Source organism: Echinops telfairi, unplaced genomic scaffold (genome assembly GCF_000313985.2).
Source record: "Echinops telfairi isolate 266 unplaced genomic scaffold, ASM31398v2 ScPeMD7_1;HRSCAF=3_0, whole genome shotgun sequence".
NCBI lineage: Eukaryota > Metazoa > Chordata > Mammalia > Afrosoricida > Tenrecidae > Echinops > Echinops telfairi.
This window is the reverse complement of record NW_022103896.1, coordinates 58,341,712-58,365,335: the sequence shown is the minus strand read 5'-3', so window position 1 is coordinate 58,365,335 and position 23,624 is coordinate 58,341,712. Positions and strand designations below refer to the sequence as shown.

Genomic DNA, 23,624 nt, shown 5'->3' with positions numbered 1-23,624 from the left:
GATGCGAAGGAGGCCTGGACGTGCAACGGTGACGAGTCGGGCTGCCAACCACAAAGTCAGCAGTTTGAAACCACGGGCCACTCCTTGGGGAGTGTGTTAGTCTGGGTACTTTAGAGAAAAAAATCCACAGAAACTCATGGATAAGAGAGTTTTATATAAAGGTTACATGTGCATCAAGAAAACATCCCAACCCAGTGCTGCCCAAGCCCACAAGTCCAACATTAACCCATATGTCCAACACCAATCCACAAAGTCTTCCTCCATCTCACAAAACACACGCAATGATGCCGACTGCAGGAGAAAAGCTGAATCAGTGAGTGTGTAAGCATCTCAGCGCTGGCAGGGGTCTCCACACAGCTGCTCCAGCACTCAGGGCTGCATCAGGGTAGGTCCATGCGGCTTCTCCTCAGGGATGTCTTGCAGGAAGTGAGCCTTGCAAGCTGAAGCAGGAAACTGGCTAAGGCAGCTGCGCCCTGGTCCGACCACCACAAAGCAAGAGACCCGAGAACTAGAAAGGCGAGGCTCACCGAGCCATTTATCCCTCCGCCCTTTAACTAACCCCACGTGTTTATCTGCCAGGTTGGCACAATAAACTACCCACCTCAGGGAGCAAGACCAGGCTTTCTACTCCCACAAAGAGTTACAGTCTCGGAAATGCACAGGGGCAGTTCGACCCTGGCCCTATGGTTTGCTATGAGTTGGAATTGACGCGAAGGCAGTGAGTTTGAGTTTCTGAGTGGAAGGCACTACCTGTCCATCCACCCCACACTGGTCAGCGGATCATAGTGTGGTAGCTCACATGGTGCTGCACCAAGAGGCAGAATCCCTGCAAACAGACCGGCAGAGTCAAGACTTCCTTTGGGAATGAAGTGACACATTTGGGGTCAACAAGAAAGGGATTATCACCAAGAATGCTGGCTCTGTTCTACCTAGTGGTCTCTCGTGCTATCCCTGAAAGAAGCAGCCCCAGCCTTAGTTGCAAAGCATTTAGGCAGTGGAGGAATGAAACCTAAGCATATACTTAAACTTCCCTTTTACACTTGCAACCAAGTGGTCAATGTACTTTTTCAGGCTTATGAGGTTACCCTCTAGCATCAGAACATTGACTCTTTTTCTTTTTTTGGAGAGTCTTATAAAAGCTCTTCTCCTTGTGCCTGCACCACACAATTACACTGCTGTAGCTCCTAGACATCATCCATGCTTTATGAATAAATAAACTGATGCCCGAGGGAAACACTGGTTTAAGAGGAGAAATCAATACGCATCTGGCACGTGATAGACTCATGCTTTAAGGCTACTTATCCCCCAAATACAAGGCAATAGTATTCTCATACCATACTTTGTTTCCTAAGTAAAAAGGTAAGTGAAGGCAGGTGAAATTGGCAGGCACAATACTGGCTTGCCTTCCATTGTTGTTCTTTGGGGCCGGGCAAGCCAGGCCCACTCACCCCGTCCCTGAGCTCCACAAAATAAGTCACTGCCCAATCCTGTACCATCTTCATAATGGTCCCTATGTTTGAGCCCATCGTAGTAGCTACAGTGGCAATCCATCTATCTCATTGGGGAGGTGCCCCTCTCCTGTACCAATCATAATACATCTTTTTCCAGGGACTAGTCCCTGGTGGGGTAGTGGTTACATTGGGCCTCTAACCTCAAGGTCAGCATTTCAAAACCACCACCCACTCCGTGGTAGAAAGACAAAACTTTCTATTCCCCTAAAGAGTTACAGCCTCGGAAATCCTCAGGGGGCAGTTCTACCACATCCTGTAGCTCATTATGAGTCAGGTCAACTGGATAGCTGTGAGTTTGGAGTTTTTTGGAGCCCCTTCTGATAACATGTTCAAAATACATGAGAGGAATCCTTACCATCCTCGATTTCAGGGAGAGTGATTTTTCTTCTTGCAAGACAGAAGTATTTATTCTTTTAGCAATACCATAGTTAATATGCATCAATTCAGAGTCAATATGCTCATGGGGTTACTGAAAATACCATTGCTCGGGTCAGCTTTACCTTCGTTTTCAAGGTAACATTTTTGCTTTTTAATACTCTAAAACGGCCTTTTGCAACAAATTTGTCCCATGTAGCATATTGTGTGATTCCTGGCCTGCTACTTCCCTGGGACTTGATTGTGGATGCAATTAAAATGAAATCCTTAACTCTGATCTTTTCTCCATTTATCATGCTGTTGCTTGTTGATCAGTTGTACGGATTTTTGTTTTCTGTATAGTAATGTGTAATCCAAACAAATGCTTTAGACTTCCATCTTTACTAGTACATGCTTCAAGCCCTCTTCACGGTCAGCAAACACGGTTGTGCCGTCTGCATATTGTTGGAAGGTTGCTCGTGAGTCTGCCTCCAATTTGGGTGCCACATTCTTCTTCATCTAGTCCAGCTTCTCTGCTGATTTGCTCAGCATGCTGATCGACTGGTTAAAGGCTATAACCCTGATGCATACCTTTCCAGAATTTAAATGACATAGCATCGCTTGGTTCTGTTCAACCTACTGCCTCGTGGCTTACATACAGGTTCCTCATGAGTACAAGGAATGGCCCAGGAATTTTCATGTTCTGCAACGATTCCCCTTTGGTAATCGTCTCAGAAGAACAAAAACAAAAACAAAAAAAAAAACCCGAAACCTAGTTGCCATCGAGTGAGCTTTGACTCCAACTCATGGCAACTCCGTGAATTTCAGAGAGAATGGCACTCTACAGACGTCTCAGTGGCTGGCATTTGGAAGTAGATTGCCAGACCTTTCTTTGGAAATACCTCTGGGTGGACCTAAGCTCTTTGTACCACACAGAGGTTCCAATGAGCTTACAGTGACCTTTTTTCTTCCTTCACTCATTGCTACCAAGTCAATTCTGACTCATCGTGACCCTATAATGCAGGGTAAACCTGTCATTTCTGACTCATCGTGACCCTATAATGCAAGGTAAACCTTTCTAAGATTGTAACTCTTTATGGGAGTAGAAAGTCTCACCTTTCTCCCTTTGAATGGCTGGTGGTTTCAATTGGCTGACTTTGTGGTTAGCAACTGTGGTAGTTACATAATCTGGTGCCAACTTGAGACTAATAAGAGTGAAGGGGTGGATTTTAGCCTGTCAATCAGGTCGCAGCTTGATGACCTTATGCGGAGGCGCTATGGAGATAAATAGCTCACTGGAGGTGGAACACACTCACTCCCTTGGAGACATTCCTGTTGACGAGCCACATGGAGCTATGCTGATGGAAGCCAGAGCCTTGGAGCTGGAGGAGCCACGTGGAGACCCATGCTAGCACTCAGATGCTTCCACCGCCACTGGATCCACAAGACTTTCCACCCACTGGTCTGTGATCTTCCTGCACACAGCGTTATTGCATGTGTTGCGTGACTCTGAAGAGGACTCTACAGACTGGTACTGGACATATAGGCTAGTATCAGACTTATGGTCTTGATCTGGACTGGGCTGGGATATTTTCTTAATGTACAATTACTCTATTTAAAGTTCTTTCCTATAAACATGCGTATCTATGAGTTTGTTTCTCTAATCTACGCAGATCAACACAGCACCCAATGAGAAACCACTATGCCACCAGGACTCATTTTCTTCTGTAGTATTGTTGCATTTTCCAAGTTTCTATATAGTAACCACACACACACACACACACAGAGGTTTTATAATTCAGAAAACACATATATAAGAAATAGAGGAGAATAGAGAAATAATAATTTTTAAAGTGAATTAAGCTGAGAGTAAAACAATGTGCTAACTACCAACCTAGAGATAGCTTAGATTTACGAGGTAACATTTATTTATATTCAAAGCCAATTCTTTCTTATGACTCTTGGATGGTTTCCAGGGAACAAACACGTTGTTATTAAAATTGACTGATTAATGAACATAAAACGAGTAGCTTATGGTGAAATGATCCCTATCTTTGATAGTCAAAGATCAAACACAAGACAAAAGCCAGCTAAAGTGATCATTTTCCCCCCTCAACTTTGCAATCAACTTACAACCTAAGCCTGTTTTCACAGTGAAGAAAGTTGTTAAATTTCTGACATGCCCTGCGGTGTAACCTTTGGTTACAAAGCCACTCCAGAAGGCCAGGGCTCTTGCTTTCTTACTTAGAATTAGCTTGAATTAAAAATGAATCCCTTTGTTTTCCCCGGAGCTCCTCAAAGATGTGGTTCAACACTAATTGTGTTAACTGTGGCCTCTCCAGAAACACACTCATTTGTTGACTTGGATTAGAAGCTTGCAAGCTCTAACAAGGGCAGACTGTCTCCGCGGACAGTTACTGCTCCTGCCCCGACTCTTCCTGCTTTTCTTCCTGATAACTCCAAAGGACGACCCCGGGGATGTGAAACACGCTTCCAAGATAGAGATCATAGTAGATGCGGAAAAATAAATAAATAAAGGGGGTGCTGGTGTTTAAGAATAATTTACATTGTGAATCCTCAATTAAAACCTAACACCAGTATCTCCTAGCATCACCAAAGCTGGTAAGGAGTTCAGGAGTTCGACTGACTGTCCTTCCAGGGTGGAAACGATGCATCATCACAGGCTCCAGGGAAATCTAGTCACTGAAGACTTACGGTCAGCAGACCATGGAAAGGGGCCAATAATTCATTTCTGGGGGTTTTCTTTAGTGCACAGATACTCAGAACACACGAGAAAGCTAAGCATGATTGTTGAGAAGAATCCTTGCAGTTAGTGATTCAAAAAAGCACAGCATGAGGTTAATCTCTTTCCAAGAATATGATCTTTTTAATTTCTGACACTCTCAGACTGGAGAAAAATGCGGCTTTCTACTCCTGCGAAGAGTTTCCGTTCTGGACATCTCGGAGGCCGTTCACCCTGGCCCATAGCATCTCCATGAGTTGGAGGTGACGCGACGGCGGTGAGGTTTTTGGTTTTTCTTTGTCTACTTTCAGAGTTAGATTTATGTAAAGAAGTCAGAACACCTACTGTGTGTTCCTGTGTGCCAGGTATCCATCAGAAGTTTCCGATACAAAAATGATAATGATCTGACTTTTGCCCTGAAGTTTAATGCCTACCGGAGGGTCAGACATAAAATTGGATGCAATGTGATTATTTATATAATCATTGGAATGATGGGAGCCTGGTTGTGTCTGGGGAATCAAGGAGGGCTTCTCAGAGATTCTGTAAATTGAGGTGGCTCTTGACGAGTGTGCTTAGGATTCATTCAGAAACCAAGAGCAAGGTCATTATCAGACATGGGAACAGCATGCACCGACACACTGGAGCCTGGGGCCTGCTAGGGCACACTCTGTTGAGAATACCTGGAGGGAGACCAAGTTCAAATGAAGGCCAGATGGCAAAGTAGAGGAAGACAAGTCAGACTGTGAGGTCCATACCAAGTTTCCGGATATAGTAAATTCCACAATAAAAAGGGTCATGATCCCTTCATGATGTGGCAGCATCAGACACCCCCCTCCCGAGATTACAGAGAAGCCATTCAGTGAGGAATTCTGCCACACATTGGGGGTGCTGGGCACCTAGAGAGGCGCCATCTCTCAGATGAGACCTCTATGGGTTAGCTCATGCCACAGACCCACCCAGAGTTGGTGAGGTCTGGGACTGACGCAATAGTAGCAGAAGGCGGGAGGAGGAGATCACAATGAACATTTATGATAGCTGTCGGCTAACATCTGAGACTGCGCCAGGCACCGACCGTTCTTCTCAGAACGTTCATTTTCTCAAAACCAGAATCTGGTGTGGACTGAACGTGGAGGGCGAGCCAATGTCAGAATGGACATTTCTGGCTTGCGTTATGAGGTGGAATGTGAAGCCATTAATTGAAATATTGATCCCGGGAGAAGAAGAAGGAAAAAAATCCATTGTAAGTGGAGTATGGAAGGTGGATAGTCTCTTATGCATACTAATTCTGAGAGGTGCTTGGCACATACAAATCAAGATCATCAGACTGTTGGGATTAAGAGAGTGGCCGAGAACAGGCTAGAAGCAGGCTAAATAAAACCACTCTCCAGTTTGTAAAGCGTAAGCCAACCGTCACGTCGTCACACAGTCCAACACTCTCCAGAACCGTAGGATGGCTGGCAGTAATTCCATTACAGAGACACCCGGTGTTTATCCTAAAATGACCCTCAAATGTCTTATTGCCCCTTAACTTGAAAATGCACACTTCAGATCCATATATCAAATGTCTGAAATGAGCAGCTCCCTGGAAAGCAACATGCAAAATAGAAGAAAATATTTCATCCCTGAATCAAGAGGCTAGACAAATGTTGGGAGATCAGAATTAGACAGTTCTAGAGACTGGCTCAGCAAAGCTTTCTGTGCACTGCTTCTTTAGTCTAGGTTAACACACAAAAGACAGGCTGTTTCCCAGGACTGGCAGTTCTATTGAGAAATATAACTGTGCCCTCTGGGGGAAATCAGAAAGGCCCTGAGATCACTCCCCACTCTCCTAGGAGGAAAGGGTTAGGAAGAATTTCTCCACAAGCCAAAGGAAAGAAGTAATTAAAAGACAGTGCCCTATTTTACAAGATTCCTTCTAGGAAGTCATTGTGGAAATTCAGGCCAGATGTGCTCCTTCCTTTCCAGTCGCAGAGGAATTAGGTAATGACGTATAATGGACACGGGCCGTTCGGGTCACAGCACTTGAGGTTGGTAAATCTTTTAAATGGGTGGACCTAACACTTTCGAGTCCACGTATTCATTATGAAAATGGATCACCAGGCAATCAACTAACTGTTCAAGTCAAACACAGATGGCCTTTGAGTTCACTGGTCTTTCATTTAGACTGGAGATTTTTTTGTGGATTGGGCTCTGTTCACAGATGATTCAAGGTCATTTCCAAATTTTCCATCTTCGTTTATTGTTAGTTGGTTCTGACGCAGGGCAAGTGCACGTACAACTGAGCAGCAGTCCGGCACCATGGCAAGGGCTGTAGCAATACTCGGTTGGGTTGCACACAGTTTTCACTGACTAGCTTTTGGAAGCAGATGGCCAGCGCTTTGCTGAAACTTACCCACCATGGGTGAGACCCCCACAGAATTAGAAAAAGCAGTTGTTTCCAGCACCATAGAAAGTAATTTTATTATCAGCACTAATGGGATCACTAATGCCATTAGTGCTGAGAATAGTAAAAGCAGCCTCCTATATATTTTTGCTGCTGTTCATGGGTGGTGACCACGTTATAAGGGTTCTCTATGAACTACTATTCTATTAATCTTTCCATCTGCTGGTTGAAGCGACCCAGGGATCATCCTCAGCTCAAAGACGAGGACAGGGATTCGAGAGAGCAGGCATTCTGCCCAGTTTCACGTAGGCATTGCCAGACAGTTGTCGCCATCCCTGACTAGTGGGGAACATGCTGCAGGAAGTGTTGCTATCTCAACCTCTGAGGCAAAGATTCATGGAGCTACTCACAAAATCGCAACAGATTTTTCCACTGAGAAGTGGTGTCTGCAATCTTATCATTCAGACTCCTCAAAGAAACTATCGATGCTTATGCAAAAAGTTATGTTAGCAGGGGATTCATGTCGCAATAATGTAGAAAAAACAGATAAATGAATACCTTGAAATCACGTTTTCCCAGCTTTGAAGGTGAGCCTCACTGCCAACATGAGAGAGCTGCTCCGTTGTTTTCTGGGAAGAAAACCCAAAAGGAAGCAATTTCAAAATGATGAACTTGTACAATGGATTACAATACTAATACTGTAACTAATACAACACAGTACAATACAACTAATACAATACAATACTAATACAACACAACTAATACTAAACAATACAATATAATACAACTAACACAAGACAAGACTAATAACTAAGCATTACTGTTTATTCATTAATGCCATGGTCAACAAGGAAAGCCACTAGTGATTGCTTAACTGACATTTAGTATCTTACTAATATACATATGAGTGTTACAAAACAAAAGCTAAAACATGCTCTTAAAGCATACATACACACACCTACTTATGATCCCAAATATTATGGATGTAGGAAAATAAACACGATGGCATTGACAGCAAGTGCTCTCAATGATTAATACTTCATTCCTCTCATTTGTTCTTCCTCATTGCCTCAACTCATCTTTTTTATCAACACTGACACAGCTGTGTATCTAAATACCAACCATCACAGCTCAGTCACTGAGGTTTGCATCAGTACTGCAATCACACACCTGATTATGAGCAATCCCCTTCGACTGTATAGGTACCATGGATTCACGCAAGATCAGTCACACGCCTCAGTAAGAAGAGGGTCTTGTTTGTTTGAAGCCATAACAAAAACCGTAGACTCCTGTGGTAACTCTTACAACAATTTTAGCTGCACCATATCTTCATCCAGAAATATGCTGTGTTTGAGATGAACTGTGTTATGAGTTAGGAGTTGAATCGTGTCTTTCCAAAGATATGTAGAAAACATAGCATCTGGTGCCTGAGAATGGGACCTTGTTTGGCAATGGGGTTTGGGGAAATGTCATAAGCTACCCGAGGTCATACAGTAAGCAGGGTGGATCCTAGTCCAATGTGACTAGGGTGTCCTTATGAAAAAGGAAGAGAGACACAGAGGAAGGTGGCCACGTGACAATGGTGGCCGGGACTGAAGTGGCAAGGAGCACCTTGATTCCGGCTGTCAGCAGGTGTGCTCCCTCGGAGGCTCAGCATCAACACGGATTTCAGACTTCCTGGCTCCAGAAGAGTAAGTAACCCTGCCTTTCCGCTCCTGTGTGCCAACCACTTGGTAGTTCCTGGTTACAGCCATCGTGGAGAACTACTACACGAGGTTTCCCTGCCTATTTTTAAGATGAAGCAAAATCTCCTATAAAGAGCACTTTTCCCCAGAGGAAGAAAGTGTGATTCAAGTTTGAGAAACGCAATCTCAAACGGAAAATTCCATTTTTGTACAATAGTGGATCTAGGACGGCATTGTACAGTATGCTAGGTGGAAGTAAAAAGCATGGGTAAAAATAACCCAGTAAGCTAGCCTAAATTGTCTTTGGCAAAAGAGTCAGGGAGATTAACTAATGTTTTTTACTTGTATTCGTGTTTGTTTGTTTGTTTGTTTTGGGGGGGAAGGGGTGTTGAGGAGCAGAGGGATAAAGCTTAAAAGGTGAAAAAGATAACTTTTCCTAGGAAGAAATGAAGTGCAATGCTATGCTAAAAAGACCCAAACCAGAAAACTAAGCTCACTGCCATAGAGTTGTTTCTGACTTAGAGAGACCCATAGGATAGGGGAGAACTAGCCCTGTGGGTTTCCAACACCATAGCTCTTCTTCTCCAGAAAAAGGCAGAAGGCAATTAGTAAATTCCACAATAAAAAGGGTCATGATCCCTTCATGATGTGGCAGCATCAGACACCCCAAACACCATCCACCCCTAGGAAGCCCTGCCCACAGCCACCTAAGAGTCTCTTGGACACAAGCTCCGAGAGATCCGTGCAGAAGAAGGGAAGAGAGGGTTACATATCAGGCTGGAGGATGACAAAGATCACATCTGCCCAGCGTGTGCTCTCAAAGAAAACAATAGAAATTCTCCACTCTTTGCCTTTTGCAAAACAACAACAACAACAACAACAAACTCTTCCCCGTGAATCCAGAAGCACTAGCCGTGACAGCTCAGGCTTACTGTGGGTTCAATCTGCCCGTTTCCATACCAGTCTGAAAAACTGTTACGTATAAAATCAGGAAAAGGTGCGTTTCAAGCCTTAAACACCCAACCGAATCCAACCCAAGTATGTGGAATAGCCCCTGTTCAAAAGTGGAGAAATGACTATGCTTTGTAGCTGACTCTGATGGTGTGAGAAACGCTGTGTAATCTCTTTAACAAACGTTTCTGGATAAACCACTGCGAAGCTAGCAAGAGGGTACAGAGGCAACGCAGCACGTTCAGGAAACCAAGCCATCAAGAAAACCCAGCACAGAGGGACACGAGTGAAGATCGAACTCAAACCCGAATCACTGCCATGGAGTCTATGCCGACTCCTAGCAACCGTTTATTGGGACAGGTGCAACCGCCCCCGTGAGTCTCCAAGACTCACTCTCTACAGGAGTGGAAAGTCCTGTCTTTCTCCTGCGGAGCGGCTGGTGGCTTTGAGCTGCCGGCCTTGTGGTTAGCAGCCCAACTCGTAACCACGAGGTCACCAGGCCTCCTTCAAGTGATGACAGGACATGGTAATTGCTCCTGAAGGGTCTCCTAACAGCATGTGGCTTAACCTCTCTGCCAAGCCAATGTTAGCTCTCATCCCCTCACCCGTTTCTACACTGAGTATCCCAGACTCAACCACATTGCTTTCTTCAGGTTCAAATAACTAGTGTGGAAACAGAAATCTGGTCAAGCATTTGGTTTTAAGCTTCTATGTTTTTATGGATCCTGGTACCTGGCAAAAGAGCCCTACTCATGCTGCTAGGTGCCCTCTGGACTGCTAACTCCAGGCTCAGTGGTTCAAAGCCACCAGCGGTATAGACGCAGAAGCCCTATGTACGGTCACTATTGGTTGGAACAGGCTTGATGGCAGTGCATGGGGTGCATGGTCGATGGGTCTTCCACCTCGTGACAACCTCTTGTACATATCCCGTATCCTTGGCCCATCACATTGTCCTCCATCTCCTTTATGCACACCCGTATCGAGTCTCGGTTCTAAAGCAGGGTTTCACAATCTTAGCATTACTGGCCATTTGGGCTAATTCATTCTTCATGTAGGGGGCTATTATCCTCCCATTCCATTGTGACAACCCAAATGTCTCCAGACACTGCCAAATGCCCCTGAGGGTGAAACTGCCCCTCTCCCACCCCCCATTGAGATCCACTCATTTTAAATGAATGGCCACTTATTAGATCCTCTTTATCTAACTTCAGCATTAAAACACAATCTTCTTTATCTACTTTCATCATTGTGCAGAAAGAGCTCTGGGCCCATGAGAGTAGGACTCAGTTCTATGTGATGCCATCTCTACGCTGTCCTACTTAATACTCACAAACACCTCATACATATCCCACTCCCTCCGCAATCACAACTTATTCAATACCAAGAGAGGGAGAGCGTGATTCATAACACACTGATGTTATCAAACCCAAGAACATTCGAGTAGATATTCACTCATTCACTGCCATCAAGTTGATGCTGACTCGTAGCAACCCTGTAAGACAGAACAGAACTGCCTCTGTGTTTCCCAGACTGCCACTCTTCCCTGGAGGAGGAAACCCCGTCTTTCTCCCTCAGGGTAGACACCGACTGCTGAAATGTATTGACCTGTGCTCCCTTCACTTCCAGTGGATTAAAAGCCTGACCGCTCCTCCTTGGGAACAATCAGCCTTCTCATTGCAGACACCTGCATCTTGAGGCATCTTAGGACATTTGCCCCACCCGCTAAAAGGCACGGAGTCATCAGCACCACAGAGAGGTCAATTGGAGTCAGACGCTTTTGGCGGAAATGCCCCCTTCCCTAATGGCACAGTGAATTAGCATGTTTCCTCAGCTAACTGGTTATAGGCTTTTCCAGAGTCCTGGGGAAGACGACAAAGCTTTCTGGCCCAGTGCGTGGTGGGTGGGTAAATCCTGGCTTAAGATACAGATCCCCCTGAGGGAGCTTAATGAGAGAAGGGGCAGCATTTGACATTCAGAACTTTCCCTCCTGGTCCTTGATTCGAGATGGGGGCTCAAAGGTCTATGTCAATCAGGGCACATTTAAATTCGCACAGGACCTTTGTTAGCCCTGGTCCATTCCCACAGCACCAGAGTGGCTTGGTAACACATATGCTGATGGGCACTCCCCACCCCACCCCCAATCGGCTCTTTCAGATTCTGTTCTAACACAAGCACATAACTCACTCTAACTGTTCCACGACTGTATGTAAGGAGCAACACTGACCAGAACAGTTGAAACTCGCCTTCCAGGAGCATTCCAGTGGAGATGGGAGGGTGTTAATAGACCATGCCCTAAACCAAATAGTTGTGTTAATTGCTAGAGAGAACACTGAAGCTAGTTAAGAATTACCAGTGGGGGTGTGGGGTGGGGGTGTGTGGGGGGGTGAGATTAATTGAAGTGGAAACACCAGGAAAGGACTCACTGAGAAAACAGGAGTTGATCAGAGACTTGAGACTTACAGCTGTGAAGCAAGGGGCCACGGGGCAGGAAGTGGAGCCACGGACTCTGGGTCTTGGAAAGTGGTGGGAGCCAAGGTCAGCTAGAGGCCTGGCCATGTTGACTCTGCCATGCGGCCATCGAGATGTCCTTCTGAGAGCGGTGGGCTTCATGCATCCATCGTAACCGCAGGGAAGCCCCTGGCTGGCAGAGGGTGGGCATAATAAAAGAAATTGGAGGGAGTTCTTTTCTAGGTTATTATACCCTAAATTTTAGGGCCTAAAAGAAAATACGAACATCCTCGGCTGAGACTGAGGACGGAGTGAGAGGAATTGGAGGTTTGAGGGAGGAGCAGAGAGTATGGAGATGTCCTTTGGGAGACAGGAAGTAGTGAAGGGTGAGAGGAACCAGTAGCCCTAAGTGCCCAGGAGATTAAACTATGGTCACTGGCACAGTGGGGTGTGCTCATTGACCAGCACAGGCCAAGGCATGGAACAGGGAGGGAGCTGGGTTTTGCAGGGTTGAGGTTTTGCCAAGTGAGACTACGAAGGAAAGAATGAAGACCATGAAATTGAGTGTGTATGCAAAGGAGTGATTAAGAAGGATCCTGAACTCTAAACCGGTTAAAGAAAGGGATGGGAATCAATAGGTTTAGGGATGATAGGTACTGGTGGAGGCAAGAAGAGTTAGTGGCAAGGTACCAGCTGGAGGTGGTGATCATAAAACAGATGTGTGAATAGACTGGATTAGAGCCTTGCTACTCACGGTGGTGAAGTGGGTTACAAGCTGGGCTACTAACTACGAGTTGCTTTCTACTCCCAGAGTTACAGTTTGGGAAACCCACAGGGGCATTAACAGTCAGAAGAGACCAGTGGCAGTGAGTTCTCAAAATGTAGGCCCATTCTCTCTCTCTCTCTTACACACACACCTGGAACTTGATCGAAACATACTCTTGCAACACACACACACCATTCTCTCTCTCTCTCTCTTACACACACACCTGGAACTTGATAGAAACATACTCTTGCAACACACACACACACACACACACACACACACACACACACCTGGAACTTGATAGAAACATACTCTTGACACACACACACCTGGAACTTGATAGAAACATACTCTTGCAGCTACACACACACACACACACACACACACACACCTGGAACTTTCTCAGGTGGTTTATACCCAAACCGAAAAACCAAACTCACTGCCATCAAGTTGATTCAGACTCATAGCAACTCTATAAGACAGGGTAGAACTGCCCATGGGTTACCAGAACTGTAACTCTTGACAGGAATATACAGCCTCATCTCTCTCCCAAGGAGCAGTTAGTTGGTGGTTTTGAACTGCAGATCTTGAAGTAAGCATCCCAAAGGGTAACCACTATGCCCCAGGGCTCTTCCCCAAGTGGTTTATGAGCACACTACATTTGGGGAAGTAATGACTTGGACCAGTGTTATGTCTGAGCAAGGGTGGTGTAATCTTCGTTCAACCAGCCCCAGCACGAGTCAGTCAATACTGACTCAGCCACCCTACAGGATACAGAACTGCTCTATAGAGTTTCTAAGACTACAGCCTCTTATTTGTCCCACAAAATGGTCAGTAGATTGACTATGCCAACCTTGGATTTCAAAGGAAAAGGACTTCCCTGGGACTCTGCTTTCCATCCTCCAACATAAATGGCTCATTTTATTTGTTTGTTTTTTTAGTTTCTCTCCAACTGCACCTCATGTCCTTGCTCCGTCTTGACTTGCAACCTTACAATACAGTTGGCAGGCTTCAGATTCCAGGAACCAGAGAATGATGTCCTCTAAGTGCCTGGCTCATTTTCCCAACCTGTCTGCAAGCAAATACTGTCCTCCCTCCTCTCCTGGGGCCTAACGCCAGCCACCCCACACACTGCTAGCAGGGGCCAGCCACTCCGCTCTCATTTGCCTGGGAAGGGTCTACCAGAAGCTCAGTTCCCTCAAATCCTATATAATTGCATGTGCCCCTAGCAATCTAGTACAAGGCAATGGTACAAAATATGCAGTACTGTTGATTGCCATTTGTGTGTCTCAAAGTCTAGCAGCCTGAAATAATTTTGCAGTTTTGTATCTTCTTTAATACGAGTAGACTGCCTTTACTCTTTACAGATAATTCTGTAAAAGGAAAACAGTAGCTGTATGCCACGCTACCGAAGGAAAGACGAGGTTGCCTCTAATTAATGTAGACTTTGCCTCCTTAACAGCGTTATTCCTAATAAACAGTGTGACATTTTTAACCCAGACACAAACTCCCATGCACATCCTCACGAGAAATCATCTAAATCTGCCACGCTTGGAGTTTCTTCTCTCTCTTCTCTTTCAGGATCAAAATGATTTCGGATGCTAACACTTATTATAGTTTTATTATAATTAGGGATAGTAAGTATCTACGAGTCCTGGCCACTTGCAGACGTGAGGCTGCCCATTCCTTACGCTGAGTCTTCAGTGGGGAAACTGAAGCTTAGGGAGTCGTAACATTTCACACCCATGTGGGTGGAGTATAAGATGGTGTCTCGCTCTCCCACCTCATTTCAGTCAACACACAGCTGTAACCTGAGAACTCGATCAAATCGATTTCTCGGCAGCTTTGCATCCCTAAGCACACACTCAAATCAAATGTGCGCCGCCACTGCGTGGATTCCGACTCACAGTGACCCTATATGGGAAACAGCAAAACTGCCTCTGTGGTTGGGCTACAGGGCTATAATCTTCATGGGTGTAAATAGCCTCATGTTTCTCCCTTGGAGTGACTGGTGGTTTCGAACTGCTGACCTTGAGGTTAGCAGCTCAACTCATAATTCATTAAGCCACCAGGGCTCCTAAGCATATACAGTAACTATTAAATAGTATATGTGCCTACTTTCGAAAATGAATAAGGAAAACCAAAGAAGAATTGATGCCTTTGAAGTATGGTGCTGGCAAAGAACAGAAAATACACCATGGACTGCCAGAGGAACAAATAAATCTGTCTTAGAAGAAGTACAGTGAGAATGTCCTTCAAAGCAAGGCTGGTAGGACTTTATCTCCTGTACTTTGGGTATGTTATCAGGGGGACCAGTCCCTGGAGAAGAACACCAGGCTTGGTAGAGGGCCAGGGTAAAAGAAAGATACTCAACAAGATGGATGGACACAGCTGCTACAAGACATGCTCAAACAAGGCAGCAATTATGAGGCTGGTGTTTCTTCCCTGTTGTGCCAAGGTCTCTGTGCACCAGAGCCAACCAACTTGGCACTGTGCACCAGTACCTAACCACCACCACCCTTACTTACATCAATAGCTGACATAAACCCATGGTCTCTAATGCCACTGTAAATATTTGGAACAGAAATCCTTGGTCAGATGGGACCATTATACAAATGTATGGTTCTTCTTTTGGGTACTTTTGAGCTAGAAGAGGTCAGAGAGCCGAGCTGGCATGCTCTGGTCAACCGTGGTACAGCCACAGCACGGGCCCCTGAACAAAATCTCTGGTGAGTAGGTAGCTCAAATTTTAAGAACAGACCTTGTTCCTTCATCAGGGAAGATCATCAGTAGTGCCCATTCACCGACTCTTTCCTTCACCCAGGCAGCCCAGCCTTCGCGTCAGTTGAGCAAATGTATGTGCACTCATAAGACAGAGTGTAACTAACTGTGCATGTTAATCATCAAGAGATGCTGGACACAAACGTTTCCCTCTCTGCTTCACTTAACTGCCCACATCTGGAAGTAAGAATGTCCAGTCTTCCTCCTCTGTAATGATGACTCAATGGGTCTAGGGCCTTAGGGTGAAAAGATCTGAGAATAATAAACTTGTGACAGACGCTTAGTGCTGAGCATCACAAAATCAGATTGGGGCACTTGGACATGGTCATCAAGCTTGGGGTTGGGTGGGGGCAGGGATGGGCAACTAATAAACTTTTTCTTGGGAAGGGGGAAAGCCAAGATATTCCAAGTAATGACCAAACCAAACAAAACTTAATGGACCTACCCTTTCCCAAGCCCCACCTATAAAACAGAAACGAACTTCGTGTTTTTCAGTAAAATGAAAGGCAATCTTTCTGTTGTCCGGATCTTAAAAGGAATGGCCGCTGTAAGAAAATACCCTGATGCCAAACTAAGGAATGTCCTTCTTATTTTAATGTGTTCTGTATCTGGATGAATACTGATCACTCAATAGTTACTACTGAATTTACGTATGGTTCTTAGCGGTCTCAGGTTGTCAAGTCCTAAATGTCAGGGACCAAATCTAGTTGGCTCTTTCTGCAAATCACGTGAAACTACGGTGCACAATTAGGCACATAAAGGGTTTTTGATGACGATGGGTATGAAGAATGCGAACAGTTGAATACAGGAAACCACCCGGTCTTTTCTGAAACGTCAGCTGATCATACTTCATCAAACTGTCAAGATAATGGAAGCTTGCGGGTAGAGACCATGCAGAGCTTGCTCAACAAGGTGTGGTCTTAGGATTAGCAATATCTGAATCCCATCGAAGCTGGTGAGACAAACTCCAGGCCCCACTCCAGACCTACAGAACCTGCGCATTAACAGGAGGGTCTGGTCACTTATCTGTGCTGAAAGTGTGAGAAACAAAGATCAGAGACCATGTAGCTCAAGTTTCACTTAACAGCTGAGGAGATATGAGACCAGGACAGACTGGGTGACTTGTAATGGGTTACAGAACCCGAACTGGGATGCAGACCTCCGTACTCCGTCTTGTTCCTTCAGGAATTTCTCAAGTTATTTACGAATCCACAGTAACATTTAAACACCCATCTCTAAGGTGCAGAGGACACTGGCTGTTTGCACCTACAACAAAATCTTCATTTAGTCAAGATCTCACATACATTTAGATGGTGCTAGGCACAGAAAGGTAGAAGACCACTTAGCAGCCAGCAGCTGACTGGCCTACTACCGTGGAGCCAGAGAGCCACATTGTGCTGCTGGCTGGAACTGGACCACACACTTTTTTTGGTTGAGATTTTGACTCGCCACCTTTTTGCTCATTTCAGGACCAGTGATGCAACCCAGCCTTTTCACCTCTGATCTCTACTTCCCTCATTTTAAAGAATGACAGGTCAGTTATGTGGCTCATCAGTGGATACGGCACCCTGGATTTATCACCCCTTCCATGTGGCCCTTCTCAGAGAGACTGTTCAATTGTCTGGCTGGTGGACTTTACATCCACTCCCCTTTATGTAGATTTGGTTGTGTGTTTCTTGAATTTATGGTACACCTCTTTCTGTCGACATCTCATCATCACATAGGCTGGTGTGCTTCATCCTTGTGGGCTTTTTGTTGCTTCTCTGTTAGATGGCCGCTTGTTTAACTACAAGCCTTTAAGAGCCCAGACGCTGTATCTTTTAATAGCTGGGCACCATCATCTTTCTTTACCACATTTGCTTATGCACCCCTTTGGTCTTCAGCAATCAAGTCAGGAAGATAGGTATCATACAATGTATGGCTCCTTTTCTATAAAAGGTTAGGAGCTATTATGTCCTCATTGTGATTGCTTTTGCTGTTAGGCATCAAAGGGTTAGTTGGTTTCCAACCCTTAGTGACCCCACACACAACACAGCTAAGTACTGCCTGCTCTGGGGCCGTGGGCACAACTGTTATGTTGTTATGTTGCAGCCATGGGCTCTGTCTCTCTCATTTAGGGTCTCCATCTTTTCAATGACCTCTTAACCATACATGACGTCCTTCTGCAGAAACTGGTCCCTCCCTAATACCATGTCTAAAGTTGTGACAAAAATCTCACCATCCTTGCTTTTAAGGAACATTCTGACTACACTTCTAAGACAGATTTGTTTGTCCTGTTCGGCAGTCCAGGGTATAAGCAATGTTATTCAACAACACCATACTCCAAAGGCATTAGTTCTTTTCCAGCCTTCCTTATTCACTACTCACGCACCTGTTGTATGCAGGCATGAGACCACTGCAGCACCCATGGCACCTTTGCTCAGGGGCACCTTACTTCATCTTCAACGTGAAAACTTTGATCTTTCTCATGTCCAAGAAATATTTTGCAGCAGATGGCTCACTGCATCATTTTATTTGAAACAATTTATTTCTGCTTCTATAAGCATTGATGGTGGATTCAAATAAAATAAAACCCTTGACAAGTTCAATCTTTTCTCTGTCTATTATGCTGTTATTGATCGGGCAAGTGGTGGGGATTTTCATTTTCTTTACATTGAGGTATATCCATACTGAAGGGTGGGTGCTCTCTGGTCTTCATCAATACGTGTTTCTAGTCTTCTGTGCTTTCAGCAAGCAAGGTAATATCATCTGCAAATTACAGGTTGTTCTTAAGCCTTCCTCCAGTCTTAATGCTGTGCTCTTCACGTAAGTGCGGCTTCTCTGGTTATGTGGCCAGCACACAGATTGAATGAGTGCGATGAAAGGGTACAACTCTGATGCACTACTGATTCTAAATGATTTGGGATCCCCTTGTTCTGGTCCATGTTCTCTTCCAATGACTGCCTCTTCGCCTATGTACACACGTTCCACATGGGTACAATTTGGTGTTCTGGAAATACCATTTTCACAATGCTATCCATAGTCTGTTGGTATCCATACAGTCAAATGCCTTTGCATTGTGAATAAAGCAGAATCATCTTCCTGCCATTCTGTTTTCAATCAAGAGCCATCTAATGCGGCAATAATATCCTTTGGTCCTTTATTGGGGATTCTCCCTTTGATTTCCGTGATGGGAAGCAGTTAATAAAAAAAAAATTAATATCCCAACTTCATCATTGCTGTGCCATCTCTCCAAAGGGTGAAAAGAGTGACATACATGCTAATGAGAGACTGCAGATGGCAGACATCTGTCTTGAATCATAGTTTAACACCAACATATGGTGGTTTTTCTGGGGAAAGAAAATCTTAATTCCTCCAAGTATAAAAGATTGATTTTACTTTTGTCCAAAAATCTTCAAGTTTTTTTCCTACACTTTTAGAAATCAGGGCTGAATTCGTTAAATATATGAAAGCAAAAAGACTGCATTGAAAGGGTTTTAAAAACACACATAGTAAACTGAACCAATAATTCTAAGTGCTTAGTAAAAGTTTGTCAAAGATGTGACAGACACATGTGCAGGAAGAGATTTAGGTGCGTTGGAGCCTGGGGCAGAGTGACCTATGCTGTGGGCATCCCTTCCTAACTAAACTCTGAGAGAGACAGCCATGCAAAAGGGCCTTGCTTTGAAAACAGTCCCCTCCTTCCACAAGACAACGTCCTTCATACAAGAACATCCTTTCGCTGGGCAGAAAATGTGAACATAGTGTTGAACTGGACACTCCAAAGCCCCTACCTGGAGTTGGTTGAAGCATTGGGTTTTAGGAAACCTTACATGTTGGGCTGCTAACCTCAAGGTCAGAAGTTCAAAACCACCAGCTGCTCCACGGGAGGAAGACCAGAGGCTTGCTGTTCCCTTAAAGACTTCTTTCTTGGAAACCCACAGGGTCCGGTTTACACAGTCGTACGGTTGCTATGGGTTGTAATCCACCCAATGGGAGAGTGAGTTTGGGGACTCCACCTTGTCAAACACGGAACCTGTGTCAGACCTAGAGAAACAGGTGATCACATCACGTTCCAGCTCTCACAGCCTTTTAAAACTGGCAAACCCTGGGCTCACACCCATTTCTGAATTCCAAAAGACAGCGGCCACTGAATGGAGCTACCCCAGTCAGAGGAAGCTTGACTCCATTTGCCATGGTCCTTATTATGCCCTATCATTTATTTCCCAGGTACTTGCTCAATCACAGTGCCCATTGTCTTTGATCATGACACGAAGAAGTTGTGCTTCTGAAAGCAGAGTTAGCGCAGAGTGATGTATTTTTCCCTCTCTATCAAATCGCAGGCCTCCAGGGAGGGCTTTGAGTTACCCTGGCTCGCGCTGACTGTGAGGAACCGGCCTGCCGACCCTGGGAGACATTTGAGTTTGTGACTCTGGTTTGCCTGCATAAGGCTTCCAGAGCTGCTGTCTCCGCTGGGCTCCTGCTCTTCTTCCTTTCCCCACGGGCCCCACTAGAATGCATTCTGCAAGGCTTAGGGCAGCCTTTCTGACCCCTGCGGTCAAAACCGACTGCTTTAGCATAAGGCGAACAAAACTTTTAGAGCTAGTTCTCCTGGTGATTGCAGACCACTAGTTGAACCTTCTGATTTTCATCCTCATAATTTTAGGACTTTTATCCCTCACAGTAGCCACCAATAGCTTCTCAACCTTCTTTCTCTTGGGGCCCTCTTACCACCTCATTACAAGCCCAGTATGGACGTACGATGAGGCTGCCTAAGGAGAGCGGTGCTAGGAGAGATGGGCCAAGGATGGTGGGGTCAACAAGACAATACCTGAAGCGCCCATCCTTTCCTCCCTTGGATGTCTCAGCCCACAAGATCTATGAAGAAATAGAATACGGGTAAGGAAAACCAGAAGAGATGAAGGGGCAAGGAAAGGCATGCTTTCCAAGGATTTTGGGAAACCGCTCCGCAGCGGCCACCCTACAGCGCCATGTGGAAACCAGGTCTATGATGGCGGGTCGAGAGGCAGGAGGCGGCGGCCCGGGGAGAAGGCAAAGGAGCCCATCGGTGCTCCTCAGGACCTCCTCGCCCAACTGGTGCGGGGAGAACGGAAAGAAAGAAGGGTGGAGGTGGTGGTGAGCCGCCAGGAGCTGATTTTATCTGGGGCAACCCCAGGTCTGGAGAGTGGAGCTCCTTCAGATTCAGGTCACCACACAGGTCTCCTGTCTCAGACCACCGTCCTTTGCCTGGGGTGGTGGTGGGGGTCCATGTAAGAGAAAAAAAACACTGGAAACCCTCTTCACAGGACCCTTGCTCACCGTTTTCCAAAGCTTCTCAATTCCTCTTACTCTGTCCTCAGTACCAAACCTCCCTGGGGCCAAATGAATCCCTCTCAGGATCCATTCTGGCCCTTCTCCTGCACACATTTCCTTTGAAGGAGACTTGCAGAGACCTGGAGGAGCTGTTCCTTAAAGGCAGGTTTCCCATCTTGTTCTGTTGTAGGCTGACTGTGTTTTGCCTGCTCGGTAGGAACCAGGCCCAGGTAAAGGGAATTGGATGCAAGAAAGCTCTAGGAAGCCAATGCTGAACTCAAAAACAGTTTTCCTGATAGACTGGTTATTCTAAATCTAGTCAGAAACCCTAGCTATTCAGAAGTTGGGAAAAAGAAAGAGAAGGTACCTTGCTAAAGGTGTACTAAGGTCAATGTTCCTAGATGCAAATTACTCGGCTGCACGTTATTTCTTATCCACTTGTGGCTATGCCAGAGTGGGTTAAACTTTTTGACTAAACAATAATAGGTACACATATTTCTGGGGCTGGTTATTAGCACAGTCACGTTTAAAACAAATATTAGCAAGTCACTTTTAAAACAAATATCTAAATCAAAAAGTTGAGGTCAATTTTGATATGATTTGAAGATTTTTCTTTACAGGAGCGCTGGTGGCGTAGTGCTTATATGTTGGGCTGCTGAGTGGTCAGCAGTTCAGATCCACGAGCAGCTGCTCCTCCTCGGGAGAAAGACGAGGCTTTCTACCCCCTTACAGGTTACAGTCTCAAAAATCCTCGGGGAGAGGTCTTCCCTGTGCTACAGGGTCACTATGACTCAGAATCAACTGGAAGGCAAGCCCTTAGAAAGAGGCGCTTAGATGGCATGTCTAAGTCCTATGTCATTAGCTCCTAACTCACACGCTGGCGATTAGAACTACTCCACATGCAATCCCGAGGGAGAAAAGTCGTGGCTAACTGCTTCCATAAGGATTGGCGCTAAGAAGCCCTATGGAGCCAGGGGGAACTGGTAACAATCACACAACGTCCTTAGGAAAATGGGGCTAAAAACGAGGGTGTTTTCCAAAGAATCCAGAGCTCCTCCTAACATTTTCTAAGTCCGAACAGGATGGATTCTGGAAATAAGCAGACGCTGGGGTTTCCTGCACAGACTGTAGCTGAAAATGTATCTAAGTTTGGAAACAGGTTTTCTAAAGGCATCTCCCAGGACGCCCCCGCACTGACAAGGGACTAAGTACGGACACATGTGTAAGTCTGATGGCCGTTCTTTAGTCCTCCTCGTTTTATCTCAATCACTTCCCGAGTTCTTGACGCCTTCACTGAAGACAGGCTGTCTCAGATGACCTTGTAAGGAAGAGAATAAAAAGAGCAACTGACAAAGAAGGGAAAAAACCCATCATACAGTACAGAGATGTTACTGCTTAGGAGCTGCCTCGCTGCCTGCTGGGAGCAGGAGAGAGCCAGTCTGCCCCCACCCAGGTCCCCCACCCCCAATCCTTTCCCTTTGGCCTTCCCTCCCTGATACAGTAAACACAGACTTCAGGCTTACAGCATACCATCCCTTCGGTGCCCTTTCACATTATAATAATCTCATGAGGTAAACACTATCCAATCCTCATTTTACAGAGGAAGAACCTGCAGGGTAGGGAGGTTAAGTATTTGCTCCAGGTTGCCCAAAAGAGCCCTGGTGGCACAGTGAGGCAGACCGCAAGGGCAAGGTCAGCAGTTTGAAGCCATCAGCTGCGCCACAGGGGAAAGAGGAGGCTTTCTACTGCCTTAAAGATTTCAGTCCTGGAACCCCAGGGAGAGCTCAACTCCGTCCTATGCCCTATGGGGTCCCCGTGAGTCAGAATCAACCCGATGAGCATAAGCTTGGTTTTGGAAGTTCGGAAGCTTGTCCAGCTCTGAAAGCAGGAAACAGACGGACTACAAATGGCCTGGCTGTAAAGCACAAGCTCGCATCCTCTCCACTTTACTATTTCACACCCTTGCACTCACTTCTCCAGTATCTGCTATTTCTGCAAATCCTGGGGTTGTGCCAGCAGCAGCTCCCCTTCCCTCCCAGTGAGGAGAACATGGATCAGCAGCGGGAGGGGGATCAGGGAAGGCCTACAGTTCAGATCGCAAAGCAGCCTTTCCATTCCTTGGTCCACTCCCACTCCCCATCATCTGCTATCAGTTTCAAATGTGAAATTGTGCTATTCATATGGAAGCCAAACAAACAGCCTTAGCTGGTCACTTGCTGGCCAGGAAAGTCATCCTACTCCTTGAAATTCCAGTCATTCCTCCACCTCAACGCATCTCCTCCTGCAAGCCAGGCAGCCCTTGGTCGTTATTTCTTGATCAGAAAAGCAAACAACAATTTCTCATGGTAATACAGTTTGCAATCCCATTATCCTCACAATATCGAATTACTTTAGAAGTTCAATAGTGAGCATAATCATTTTGCCCTGAGTAACTACTCTGTATAGAAAATGTGTTAGACACGTACCAGAGGGACTCCGCAGAATCCAGCCCAGGAGAGCTGCTTAGAGGGAACTTTAACACAACCAGAACACAGGAGGAGCATCATAAAGATAAGTAGGCACAGACCCACGGGGTTTTGAGGGGCTTGGGGCTTTTGGCTTACCTCAGTGGAAGCCGGCTGGGGCTTGACCTTGGCCCAGCTACTGACACTGCCGGAGCGGGAAAGCCGCTGGGGCTTGACCTTGGCCCAGCCACTGTTGCTGCCGGAGC

General features: G+C 45.7%; 1 protein-coding gene across 1 annotated transcript in view; it reads right to left on the bottom strand.

Moving 5' to 3' along the window:
* The window catches only part of PAG1 (phosphoprotein membrane anchor with glycosphingolipid microdomains 1), a 118,068-nt gene extending 110,456 nt beyond the window's left edge, over nt 1-7,612 (bottom strand). Inside the window, exon 1 of the mRNA XM_045287557.1 lies at nt 7,550-7,612. The gene's annotated coding sequence lies outside the window, so the exon portion shown is untranslated. The remainder of the gene's footprint in view (nt 1-7,549) is intronic.
* Nucleotides 7,613-23,624: the final 16,012 nt, after the last annotated feature.